Source organism: Macaca thibetana, chromosome 3 (assembly GCF_024542745.1).
Source record: "Macaca thibetana thibetana isolate TM-01 chromosome 3, ASM2454274v1, whole genome shotgun sequence".
NCBI classification, from domain to species: domain Eukaryota; kingdom Metazoa; phylum Chordata; class Mammalia; order Primates; family Cercopithecidae; genus Macaca; species Macaca thibetana.
Window position 1 is genome coordinate 80,653,450 of NC_065580.1, and position 13,617 is coordinate 80,667,066.

A 13,617-nucleotide genomic window follows, 5' to 3' on the forward strand; every position below is an offset into this window, starting at 1 on the left:
AAAATAGCTCATGCATGCCGGGCTTAATTCCTAAGTGACAGGTTGACAGGTGCAGCAAACCACCGTGGCACACGTTAGCTATGTAACAAACTTGCACATACCTCACATGTATCCTGGAACTTAAAATAAAAATAATAAATAAATGACATTCTGTAAGAGACAAACTATAATGACAGAAATGAGATCAGTGGTTGTCCAGGGATGGGAATGAGAAGAGCTGACTGACTAAAAGGAACACAGGAAAGCAAGGAAAGTGTTTAGGGTGATGTAAATATTTTATTTCTTGTTTGTGGCAGTGCTTGCATACCTACACATGACTGTCAAAACTCAGAATGGTACACCTATAAAGAGTAAATTATAACTTTACAAACTTGATGGTACAAGAAGGCACATGAGATTTTGTGACTAGGTTGCTAAGTGTCCCTGAGGTGGTCGTTGTGTAAAGATAGCCTCCAGTAAATGATAACGCTATATATACACCCTGTGTATACCCTCCTATATTGAATCTGGATCAACTCTGACTCATTTTAACAATGAGAATATTGAGGAAATGAGGCTGTCCCAGTTCCAGCTAATGGTTTCAGCCTTCAAAGGCCTTAAAGCATTCACTTCTGTGCCTCTGGGAACCTTGAGGGAACATGCAAGAGACTGGGTGCCCTGCAGGAGAGGGAGCATGGAGGGGTTCCATGTGAAGGGGCTCTGCTGACACAGGGAGGCCCTAGAAATACATGGATAAAACAGAGGCCCATCTGTCTCAGCATCTCAGCTGAATTCATTTTTTTAATATATGCCGAGGCTATAGACATGTGAGTAGACCATTTTATATGTTCCAGACAAGCCCCTGGATGACTCCAGCCCCAGCTGATATCATGTAAATCAACAGCTATTCCACCGATCCACAAAACCATGAGAGAAGATAAATTGATATTGCTCAGTGATCACCTTCCTATAGAAATTTCCCAAATTAGCCACCCTTTCCAGTTTGAGACACTGTATCATTAGCGCTTGAATATATAGGTCATGACAATGATAGTTGAAATTTAATGAGTGCCAGACACTGTTCCAACATCATTACATGTATCACTTAACTCTTGTAATAGTGGTATAACGTTGGCTTTATAGGTGGATTTATAGGCAGTCTTTCAACCCACTGTGACAAAAAGAGACAGGAGAACATGATGTTTAAGGCACGAGCTCAAGGACCTCACTATCTGTACCTGAATCATATCTTTGACACTTACCAGCTCTGAGACATTGGATGGAAATCATTTAACTTCTGTGCCTCGATTTTATCATCTCTAAAATTAAGATATTAAAAGTATCACCTTCTAGATTTGATGTGAGAATTAATGAATTTAATACAAAAACATTGCACAAAGGAAGCACTCTAAAATGTTAATTACTCTTGTTATTGTTATTTCACCTATATTGAGCATACTAAAACTGAAAAATGACAGGGTTTAGAGTGAGAAGAGCTCAGTTTCAGTTTCAACACTTCTTATGTTTCTTAGAATTTGTGCAAATCACCAAACATGTCTACTCCTCAATTAAGTGAAGTTAAACATATTATTTTCAAAGAACTTCTTTGGGGCTCAAATAAGACAATTTTGTCAAAGAACTATATAAATTATGAGTATAGACAATTACTAGACATTTCTATTTTATGTTTTCTTGCATCATTTTCATGTCACATCTCACTAATAAATGCAAGTTTTCACCAGACTCAAGAATACAACATCTATATTTTGGGTAGAGTACAGGATTCTACACATTGTCATCCAACTTCCATTAGACTCTTTTGCTTATTCTCACTCTCAATTTTATAAATAGCGACCTGACCAATCAAACACTGCCATTATGAATAGGGTAAAGATGTATTCTGAGCTATTCCAGAAAGCAATGTAAGTTGATGGATTATTTCTTCATTGATAAAATGGAACGAAAATGGCTTTATTTCATATCAATATGGGAATTACCAAAAATCTATGTTCATACCTAATATGATTCTTAGAATATTATAGACATTCAATAAATATTAATGGTCATCCTACCTTAACTAACCTTGATAGTAAACCATCCATCTCATAAAAACAAGTAAAATATAGTTTATATGACTTGCTAGGACTTCTTTAAAAATAATTCTCTTCCCCACTAAAATTCATGCTCCTGCTTACCATGCTGTAATTTTGCTCTCAAAAATTATACTCTGCCAACATAATCCTTTGGGATTTTTTTCTTGGCAGATGCACAGAAATAATCTTTTTTCCCTTCTGTTTTGCCAATCTGTATCCTCCCTCTGTCCCTTTGTTATAGGGAAAGACAGAGAAAGGCATTTCTATGCCAGGGAACCATTCTTCACTCAGGAATTGGGTGGGCCACTATGTAGGACAAGTGACAGTTCTGATGGTGAGCAGTAATACCATATTGTAGTGAAAGGGGCCTATCCAGGTGTGTTTAATTGGCTGGTTATCATAAAGGCAGATGTTGGCAAAACTAAAATGTGTGTCCATTTAAGGAACAGTCCAGAAAACTGTGCAATGCAGTGGCATGTAGGTCCTATTACAAAAGTTAGTTTCCCAATTAATAATTTCATGGTCCTACATTTTTGCCTAGTAAGCATTCAGTGGACTACACCTCTCCTTTGTAACTGTACTGATTTTTCTCCATACTACATTATCTCATTTTCAGGGATCACACAAATATCAACATAAAAAGCTTTGCTACTTTAATAACACACAATACATTTAGGATATAAAATACCTGTGAAAGTCACAGTTTACTCTGTAGTTTCATTGAGGCTTATAGTACATAATGCTACAGTAATTCTCCAAGGTACTTTTTGAAAGGCTGACAAGAATAAATGTGTTTTATTGATTGTTAACCATTCTACCGGCAGCAAGATCCTGGAGTGTGATGTTCATTTCCATAGTTGCTCAAACCAATAGTACCTCACTTGCATATGATAAAAAAAATCAAGACAATAATAAGGAGTCTTTCGACAAATTATAACTAAGCATAAATGCTACTGAACCAACTTTGTGCATGAGGTAATTTGTTGCTTTAAGTTAATAAAACCAAGTAAAGAATACTGGCTAGATGAATATTAAGCAATGTTTATTTGAGAAACAATGGTAAGTATTCTAGATTACAAAAAGAAAAAGAAATTCCCATTGTAATTATCATTTTAGTCTCATTTTATTTTATGGAACTTTTATGAGTTTCAGCAAAAGTATATAAACATAACCTGAATTATGCCTTAAATGTTGGCAGAAGATTTCCAAAAGGAAGGACAGAAGGCATATCAGTTAAATTAAAGTAATTAAATTAAATTTTAATTAACATGTTTTAATTTAAACAATTATAATCAAGGAGTTATGCAACTTCGTAAAGTCATTTACTGCACCTTGCTATATTTTTAGCAATGTCTATAACTGAAATGTTTAAACTGATAAAACTTGAAAGTTTTGTCTGCTTCATTTTCCCTGAAGAATAAATAGAATCTGTCTCCCAAACTTAAAATCAGCTTTGCTGATTGTGTGTATATAATTTTGGAAGCAAAACCACTATGTAATAGTGACTACCATAATGTGCAATGTAACCGTTGTGGCTATGTACATAGGATCATGTGAAAGTGGTGAACAATTCTGAAATCATGTTAATCTAGAGAAGGCTTATGGTTAGTCCAATAGGTTTTATTACCATTCCTGCAGCCAGCACAAAGATCATCAGCACATTTCATATGAGCTCTGTGGAACAAGGCTGGTCAGATTCTCTTCCCCACTAAAATTCATGTCTCTGATGATTGAGTCACAGATGAGCCACATTATAGATTGGATGGGCATGAAAATCTGAAGTACAATGAAACAATGACATACAGCATTTAATCATTTAAAATGCTTCTTGTTCAAAGTGAAAAGTGGCCTAACAAAGCCAAAGAGTAAGGTGCCATCTGGCTCTAAAGACGAAAAATATCCTGAAATAAACTCTGAAAATTGAAGTAAAGTGGGATACAAAAGAAAAAAACAACCTATAGTCCAAAAGAATAAAGTATGAATGTTACATGTGATTAAATAATTACAAATAAAATATATTTAGTCATGCTTCTACTTAATATCTTGCTTCCTGAAGTAAAATTATATTTAAATAACAAAACAGATGATTTTAAAAACCACACTAAACTTTAATATCGTTAACATAGGTGATATAATATAATAAATATACAAATATATTAACATAATATTATTTAACAAATGTCTTTGTACATGAATATATATTTGATATATAAACATATGTATTTGAAAAGTCTAGTGAAATACTAACACCAGGAGAAATAATGCTAAAATAATTACATCAAGCTAAAAATAAAAACAATACAAATGAGCATATTTGTTTTCTTTCTCAGTAAAAATAATTTTATTGTTCAAATTTCCTATTAATAAATTAATTCCAAGGAACTGAAAAATTTTATAAGGTATACTTTTATAAGGTATACTTTTATTTTATGGAATATTATACTACATATTGGAACATCATACTTCTTTAATTGGGCAGAATTTTCGGGACAGCACCCTTTGTTGTTACACAGTTGAACCATACTAATATAAAACTGTCATCATTTTTTAATGTCACTTTGAGAAAGTTATCAACAGCTAGAAATAAACTATAACCAAATTTATTACCTGAATTAGAGTTGCACTATCACAAAAATGGCAGTATATTCTAGTGCAAAATAGTGCCGGTGCTAAATTAAAAAATATTTTTGCCTACAAAAATATCTGCTCTCCTCCAACCTAATAAAACATAACCAGTTTGTATTACATTTTTTGAAATGTATTTGCCCTGAAGTGCGCAGATACATCATCTAACCCACAGGAGAAATGTTAAAGCAGTACTGGGAAATCACAAAACATAATTGCTAATCTTCACTCTTTTAAAAGAATCTTCTGCTTAATAGTGATTGAAAGGGATTCTCAAAGGGTACCAAACTTCATAGACTATTGCAAAAGGTAACCGTTTATATTTATTCTGAATTTAGTTGAAATTTCCAATGTGTGGTGGTATCATTTTGTAAAAGCTTACTTTAGATGGCTGTTTATTGCATTGTCAATTAAATTTCCACTCTTCAGTCTCTGGATCTCATTACCTCATTTATAGAAAGAAATAAAATCCAAACAAATGATTAGAGTCAGAAGGCAGATTGGTAGATTATTGCTGCATCAGAGGAATACACTCCCCCAAACAGCAATCATTCATACTTCTGAGATTTCCTTCAGTACATATTCAAGATTGGCCTCTTCAATTTTAATGGTACATTTGGGAAAATTTTGTTTTTGCGATAGCTTTGCTTCTTCTCTTTGGAAAAAAAATATAGGTAGACAGATTGCTTGATATGGAGAAAGAAATATAGATGTATGTGTATATATATTTTCATTTGTAACAGGAATGTAGCGAGACAGTATGTACTTAATATGAGGCCCACTGGCCTTTTTAAAAGAGAAGTAGATGCTAAATATTTTAGACTCAGGATATGATACATAATATGAAAACAGTCACTGGTAATTGGGAGATCTAACCTTCAGGTATACAAAAAGCACTAGTATGCACTTACTAAACAATAAAATGATGAGAAATTATTATCTAGGGAAAACTAAGTATGTTGTAAGTATCATAAGCAGGAAGGAAAAAAACAGTGTTGCAGATTGACTATAAAATATACACAATCCAAACATGGTTTGAGACCTTGACAATTCTATTAAAATGAAGATGGTTTGTGCTTGTCTATTCTAATGGCTGTAGGAGAGTAACATCTGATTGGACAAATCTGGACAACCACATCAAAACTATTTGCTATGAAAGCAGTAATTAAATTTAAGTGATAAATTTAGACATATAAAGCAGAAAGACAAAACTCTACTAAAGTTGATGTCAGAGATAATAACATTAAAGATGGCCAGCAGAACACTTTAAAATTTCACTTCAGTAAAAATGATTACCTCAAGATCTCCATTTGAGTATAGTCTTAAAAAGATATTTTCTAAAATTAATTTTACAATTTAGAAACTCCACTATCTCAACTATTGGCCAGAGACAAGCACCACATTAATTACTGTATTCCTTTACTCAAACATATTTGGGGAATGTGCTATGTAGAGCTTAAAAAGAGGTATTCATGTTTGATACAACACCTGTCCTCAAAGACTTCAAATCTTTGGGAAAATAGTAAACTCATAAAATGTGTTGGCAAACTTCTGTAAAAATTGGTTACAGAAATAAATACAAAGGTAAGAAGCACATGATTACTTCAAAGTCAAGGAGAGGTCATCATAATGAAATAACTCCTAAGCTGAGATTTCTATGAGGAGAAAAGGGAAGGGCATTATGTCCGTATTGTTGCTAATGTAGTACAAAAGACTGTACATGAATTGCATTTCCTTGAACATTGGGAAGACTTGGTAAAATTTTGAGAGGTAAAATGACCAGAATTGATCTTGAACTTTAAGGTCACAGAACTTTTTGTAGTGTTAGAAGATGAAAATTTCTGGCATTTAACTCCATGATATGTGCAAATGAAATTCAGTACTACATACTATATTAAATAATCTTGTAAACTCCTTGGGTCTATCTTTTTCTATACATTCATATTTTATTTACTGGTTTACTGCAATTTTACCCCACTCAGAAATATTTGATAGAATAAAAATTTTCTATCTGAATCTTAAATTCATAATAGCTTGTGTGCTGTTAAATCTCTAAATTGCAATTTCACTATATTTCCTTGGTGATAATATTAAGCTTATCAGATAAAATAATTGATCATTTTTGCTGAATATTTTCTAAAAGTATAACATACAGACAAAAAGTACAAATATCATAAGCATACAAATTAATGCATTTTCATTGGTACATGCCTGTAAGTAATTACCACCTAGGTCAGGGAAATGAATATTACCAGAATTGTAGAGGTTTTCATAATTTCTTCCAATCACTACTACTTTTGTCCTCCTCAAAAGTGACCAAATAAGTTCAGATGACAGTCTCAGTTGCTCCACATTCTCACCAACACTTGATATTGTCAATCTTTTTAACTTTAGCAATCTGATAAATATATAATAGTAACTTGTATTCATTTTTATTTGCATTCCTCTTATGACTAAATAGACTAAGAATCTTTTCATATGCTTTTTGGTCATTTGAAACTCCTATTCAAGTCTTTTGCTCTCTTGTTTAGTAAGCTGTCTATTTTTCATACTGATTTATTTTTATTCCAGGATTATCCAGTTTATCTGTGAAATAAATACTGAAAAATTAGGACTTAGATCTACCATCTCATTATTTGTTTTATATTTTCTCTATCCAGTTTCTCTTTCTTTTTTGTGCAGGGGTAGAATAAGAGTTTGAATAATCCATGTATTTTCGCTTCCTAGTTCTTGTACCCTGTATCTCCTACACAGTCTTTTATAGTCTTTATTATTATTTTCCTACAGACTTCATTCCAGATGTTTTCTGATAACATATATTTAAATGCATCACCACTCTCTTCAATTCTCCATCTACTGAGTATTGAAATCCAGTATAGTATATGAACTTGAATAGGTAAAGGTACCTTTACAGAGTGCACAAGAAGCACAAATCATAAACCTAAAAAATGAATAGATTTGACTACATTGCAATTAACAACTTATGCTAATCAAAATGCTATAAAACTAAAGTGAAAAGACAAACTACAGAAAGAAACAGTTTGCTGTGTATCCTACAAAGACTCTTATTAGAACTCTGACAAATCAGAGGAATGTAAATTAAAACCAAAATTAGGTGCCCTTTATATTCATCAGAATAGCTAAATGTAAAAAGACAGATAATATCAAACTCTAGTAAGTGTATGAAGCAACTGGTACTCTCCAATGCACTTTTAGTGAGAGTTTAAATTTGTAGAGTTACTTTGGAGAACTCTTTGATATTATCTAATATCCCTGAACATAGGAATACTCTGGGATCCCAAAATTAATTCCATTGCTAAGTGTATATCTATCATTAAATGTGTACATACATCTGCAAAAAGTTCTCACAGCACTATTTTGTTTTCTCAATCTAAAAACTAACTAATGGTCAGCAACAGTCAAGGGATATATAAGCATTGAATATTTATGCAATGGAACACTATATAGCAATAAAAATGCTTAAAACTATTGTACACCCATAAATAATTAATATTATGACTGTAATTTTGGGCAAAAGAAGACAGAAAAATGTATGTACTATAATGGGCAAACAAATTTATGGTTCTAAAGTCAGAATGGTGACTACCATAAGATACAGTTTAATTGGAAAAGGGGGCATGAGAGGTACTGATAGGATGCTAGTTAGACTCTAGTTCTTACTATGAATGGTTATTACCTAGGTATGTTCATTTTATAAATATTAATTGAGCTGTATACTTATGAGTTTTGTACCTCACTGTATATATATTATAATTAAATTAAAATATTTTAAAAATGGTTATCGATATGGGTAAGTTGTAGGGAAATTGGTATGTGGTTGAGGAAGTTAATGCTTAGTGGCTTGCTGCAATGTTCTCTCTGAAGTAACAGTAAAGATTATACAGTAAGAGAAAATAGAATAGAGGTTGAATGTAAAGTGCTTGAGTAAAATAGTGACCATTTATGACAATGACTGTGAACAACAATGTTTAAAAGATTTTCAGGGAATAACATTTGTCTAAGTTAATGTTACAAACACTGAACTGTCACTACCCATCTTTTCATTCATGGGAGTTTTGGAGTCTTACAGTTTCCAGGAGCCTATTTTTCAATGGAAAGAATGTTCCAGAGCTCTCAATTTAGTGGGAGAAAATTTAATAAAAGAAGATAATCCAAAAGAAGGAGAATAGAAAGCAGCCCAGTAGAATCCAGCAGAATCCAACCAAGGTTCAAGAAAGAGGAGAGAACAAAGATGACAATATATGGGAAGATTAAAAGGAGGTATTTCTTTTTATTTAATATTAAAATTTTACCGCGTTTTAAGGTATGTTTATCAGGGAAAGCTTTTAAACATCTTAATGTTGATAAGAGTTTGTTTGTTTATTTGTTTCTGCTACAGCTGGCTAAGGCCCAACTAATATCTGGCCTGGTCTCATAGATGCTGCAATGGATACTATAAGAATTTTAGATGGATGAGAAGGAACTGGAACTGACCAAAGGTTATATCATGGTATTCAGAATATCGAGATTAAGCAGTTTTCATCTGCTTTCTATATTTTTGGGATATAGAAGTAAACTTCATGACAAAAAACATTCCTTCATGTGACTGATTTTCTGGTAGAGAAATAGATGATAAGCAAAATAAACAAGTAAAAATTGAGTACATTAGGTAATGATAATTTATAAGAAGGGATCTAAATCAAGGACAGGGGCTAGATCTGCCGTGTATTGAAGGTTTTAAAATTTAGATGAGAAAGATATTCCTGAGGTGACATACAGTACAAATTTGAAGGAGGTGGGAAAACAAACCTACCTCCTTCTGGGATATCTGGGAGAAATGAATTCTAGGCAGGAAGAACAGCAAGAATGAGTGCTCAGAGACAGAGTATTTTGGACAGTTTTGAAGAATAAGGAGGAAGTCAATGTGACTTGACTAAACATGGAGAAAAACAGCAATAGATGAGGTCAGAGGATGAATGGAAGCCAACTAATGAGGAGACTGGCAGGTTGTTGTAAAGTGGTTTTAATTCAGTATGATGGGAAACTACTGCAAGGGTTTGCGGGAAAAAAAAAAAAAAAAAAAAACAAAAAAAACACTCACTGATCTTTATCAGATGTTACCAGTAGCAGGTACCATATTTGATGAATTAAGCATGGAGAAATAATATCATAGTCTGTTTGTTTTCGGTTCACTGTTTCCTTTAGAATTATAAAAAACGAGTTTTCTACCTTATACTGATGTGTTTCACAAATCTACCAATTTTATTAGGTAGTTTAAAAATTCAAATGCTGTTTATAGTGAACATTATAAATTTTCTACCCAACATTCTCACTCTCTGATCACAGAAAATTTTGTTTAGGAGCCCACCCTTTTTTCGTATAACTATGCAACTCAGGAAAACTGATAGCAACCCTCGCTACTGGGTTATGAATCAAAATAGGAGAAGCAATCATGATAAACTCATAAACTATGCTACTACCGATTGGTTCAGGAATTCAGAATCAAACCAGTAAGTGTGTGGCATTTTTCTAAAAACTTTTATTGTTAAAGTCTAACGGAGAGGACCTAAACTAGTCAATCAGAATAAAAGGAACAATTTTTACTTCAGGAACAGGGGAAAGGTTTTTCTTCTCCTCGCACATGAAGGAAGCATGTAACCTTTTCTACGATCAAACTACTATTAGAACCTTCTTAGGAACTTCAGGATGGAGAGCTTGAGAAGAGGCCAAAACAAAGAGAATGATAAAGTTGTGAGAACAGCAGGAAAAATCAAATTAGAGCCCTCATTGTTCTAGGTTTGAGCCTGACCACCTCTCAACTTTCTATTATGAAAAATAATATAATTTCTTATTGTTTTAGTGACTTTTTTTCATATTTTAAGTTACTGGCATTAGAAAACATCTGAAACTATACATCACTCTAGCCACTAGCAAAGCATATCTGCATATTGACAGGTAGTATATGCATAGCTCTCTCTTCTACAAATCCATTATATATGTATAAATTAAATATTGTATATATGTACATAAATAAAATATACATATATACGTAGTAATACATAGTATTTATATGTATCTTTATATTTCTGAAAGTATGTATAAAATATAACATAAAATGCTTACAAGAAATACTGTGTAATTCAAGTATTTAATTATTATATCTAATAACTATCACGTCAATTACAATTAATTGATTTATCAAAGAAGTGATTTTTTTCTCCCTAAAAGTTGTTAAACTTGATTTTAACTTTCAAAATAGAATATTATTTTTGAAGTCAATCAGTATGAATTCCATTGACCTCACTAACAGTTTTGAGTGTCTACTTCATGTGGTTGTCTACATAGCACAGATCAAAGAGATATGTATTGTATTTGCTTTCAAGGATTTCAAACCTAGTAAGGGATACAACCACATAGACATAATATTAAATTGCATGATAAGCCTTATTATAAAACGAGTTAAGTGCAGAAACAATGAAGGGAGTTGCAAATGCTCTTTCAAGTTCTAGAAAAACACTTCATAGAAAATGAATTTTTTATCTCTTTCTTTCTTAAAGTGTCATTTTTGCTAGATGTGTATGGTGATAGAACATTTTAGACAAAATAAATCACATTCATAAGGGCATCAAGACTGTGACACCTGTTTGCCACAACCCCAACCACAGACCTAAGCGATTTTCCGAAAATATTAGCTAATATTTAATATCCAAAATTCTTGCTACTCCAAAAAGCAACCCTGTTAAAACTTCTGTTTTAAATGTCAGGACCAATAAAACAGAAGATTTTGACAATATTTACTTTTTTAACTTTAGCAATCAATAGTTTCATGTTGAAGCTAAATCTATCCTTTCACCTGGGTGAAGTCCAAGTACCATGCAATATTTTATCAATGTCTAATTACCAAATTAAGATTTTTAAAAAGAAAGATTAAAAAGAAATCCCTACTCCAAAATCTGTTTGCCAGTTGCATGCATTTATTCAATCTTGCCCTCTTACCTTTGTGTGCTCAAATGCTGCCTTTTCAAGAGGTGTATGATGATATGCAATATGGCCTATGCCACATAACATTGCAATAATTCCCTTTAAACTATATCAATCCTTTTTTCCCCCAAATGTGCTCTACCACCCTTAAATATCTCCCTGTACATTTTTCTTATTCCGTGAACAAAGTTGGTACCTTGAAGTGATGGATATTTCCTATGGGTTAGATTCTCAAGTATTGTCATTGGAATTACAAAACACATGTATTTATCTCATATATTATTATAAAATCATACAGACTGCAATGTGTTTTAAAAATACACTTGAGAGTCCAGAACTCAACTGGAAAGGAATTTGTCCTGAATGCTTGTTTTCAATTTTAAAATTGTGATGTATTTTCATTAAGTAAACTCAATGTCATTTGAAATAAACAAAGAGGATATAAATATTTGAACACAGAGAACACACTGCAACATTCCTTCTTGGAAAGAATTCCCCTTATAGAAAACAGTCAACTTTGTAGAATGAATAAGCAAGCAGATAGGAGGAAGGGAATAGAAAACCTGGAACTCTTTCCAAACACCTTTGACAAGACTGCAAATACTATTAAATAAACACATGTTAATAGATAAATTGAATTGCCATATAATACAAGTGTCTTGAATAAACTGTAAGATCTGATCTTGGCAAAAAAAATTAAAAAGAGGAGAAGGAAAATTTTAAAAGCTTTTTCTGTGTGTGCAGGTAAAAAAGATTAAGTAGTTCAGTTACATCAGGAAAACTGTGCAGTAGGTCTTGGTCCGCATAGTTATAAAGTATTTTGCTTGAGAGAAATGGTTCCCTGTGCAGGCCATGCACATCATGCCTATTTGGCGACAGCACAAAACAAGTGGCCTGGAATCAGCCCCAGGTCCCTTGGAAACTGACCTTTAACATGCAAGTCCAGCTTCTGAATCCTGACTCCTACATTTGAGAACTCCTGCTCCACAGTTTTCTGAGAACTGAGGGGACATTCAAAGGCCTTAGCATTACATGGCGAAGACAAAAGAAAAAAAAATAGTAAGAGTAGAAAGTTATGAAATGTATGAATAAGATAAACTTGTATTCCCAAATCTGAAATTAAAGAAAGTTTCTAAAATCCTAAGTTAAGATTTTAGACTTGTTTTCTTATGCTTTTAAAGCAATTTAATGTAATTAAAAGCGTTGCTTCTTAGGCTTAATAAAAGGAAAAACATATTCAAAATGTAAAGGATTGCTATTAAAAGTTTGTAAACTTGACTATGAATGTCACAATAGCAGAACATTGTGTCTCTTTTGCTTTCGTGTATATCCCAAGACAGGCTGGCATATAGTAGCTACCATAAATATTTCTTGAATGAGTAACACACTAATATTTTCTTTAAGTAGGCAAAATTCTAGTTAAAGAATTTGGCTAAATTCAAATAAAATATTTCTAAATTACCATTCTCTAATATTTTAAAACAATTATTTCTGCTTTCTGTTGCTTTAATGAAGCCAAGAATAAGCTGCAGTGCAGGACCTGGCTCAGTGCCATGCTATTTTCATGCCCACCCATTTCACACCCTTTCACCCGGGAAAAGTCCAAGTAACATGTGATATTTTATCAATGTCACACCCATGCCCACCCATTTCACACCCAAAGAAACTCTGTCAAGTAGATATTTTAACTATCTTTGCCCATGCAGATATGGGGAACAGAAAGATAAGTAACTTGCCAAAAATCAGAAAACTAGAAAGTTACAAAGTCACGACTTGAAACCAAGCCTCTCCAACTAGTAAACTCAGAGCCTCCATGTGTGTGCTAGATTGACAGGAATACCAGATTTAAAACTGATTGATGGGAAACCAATCTAGATATACACGCTTCATTTAAGAGAGGACAAAACTGTGGTGTATGTTTGTCTAGTGTTGCATTTAC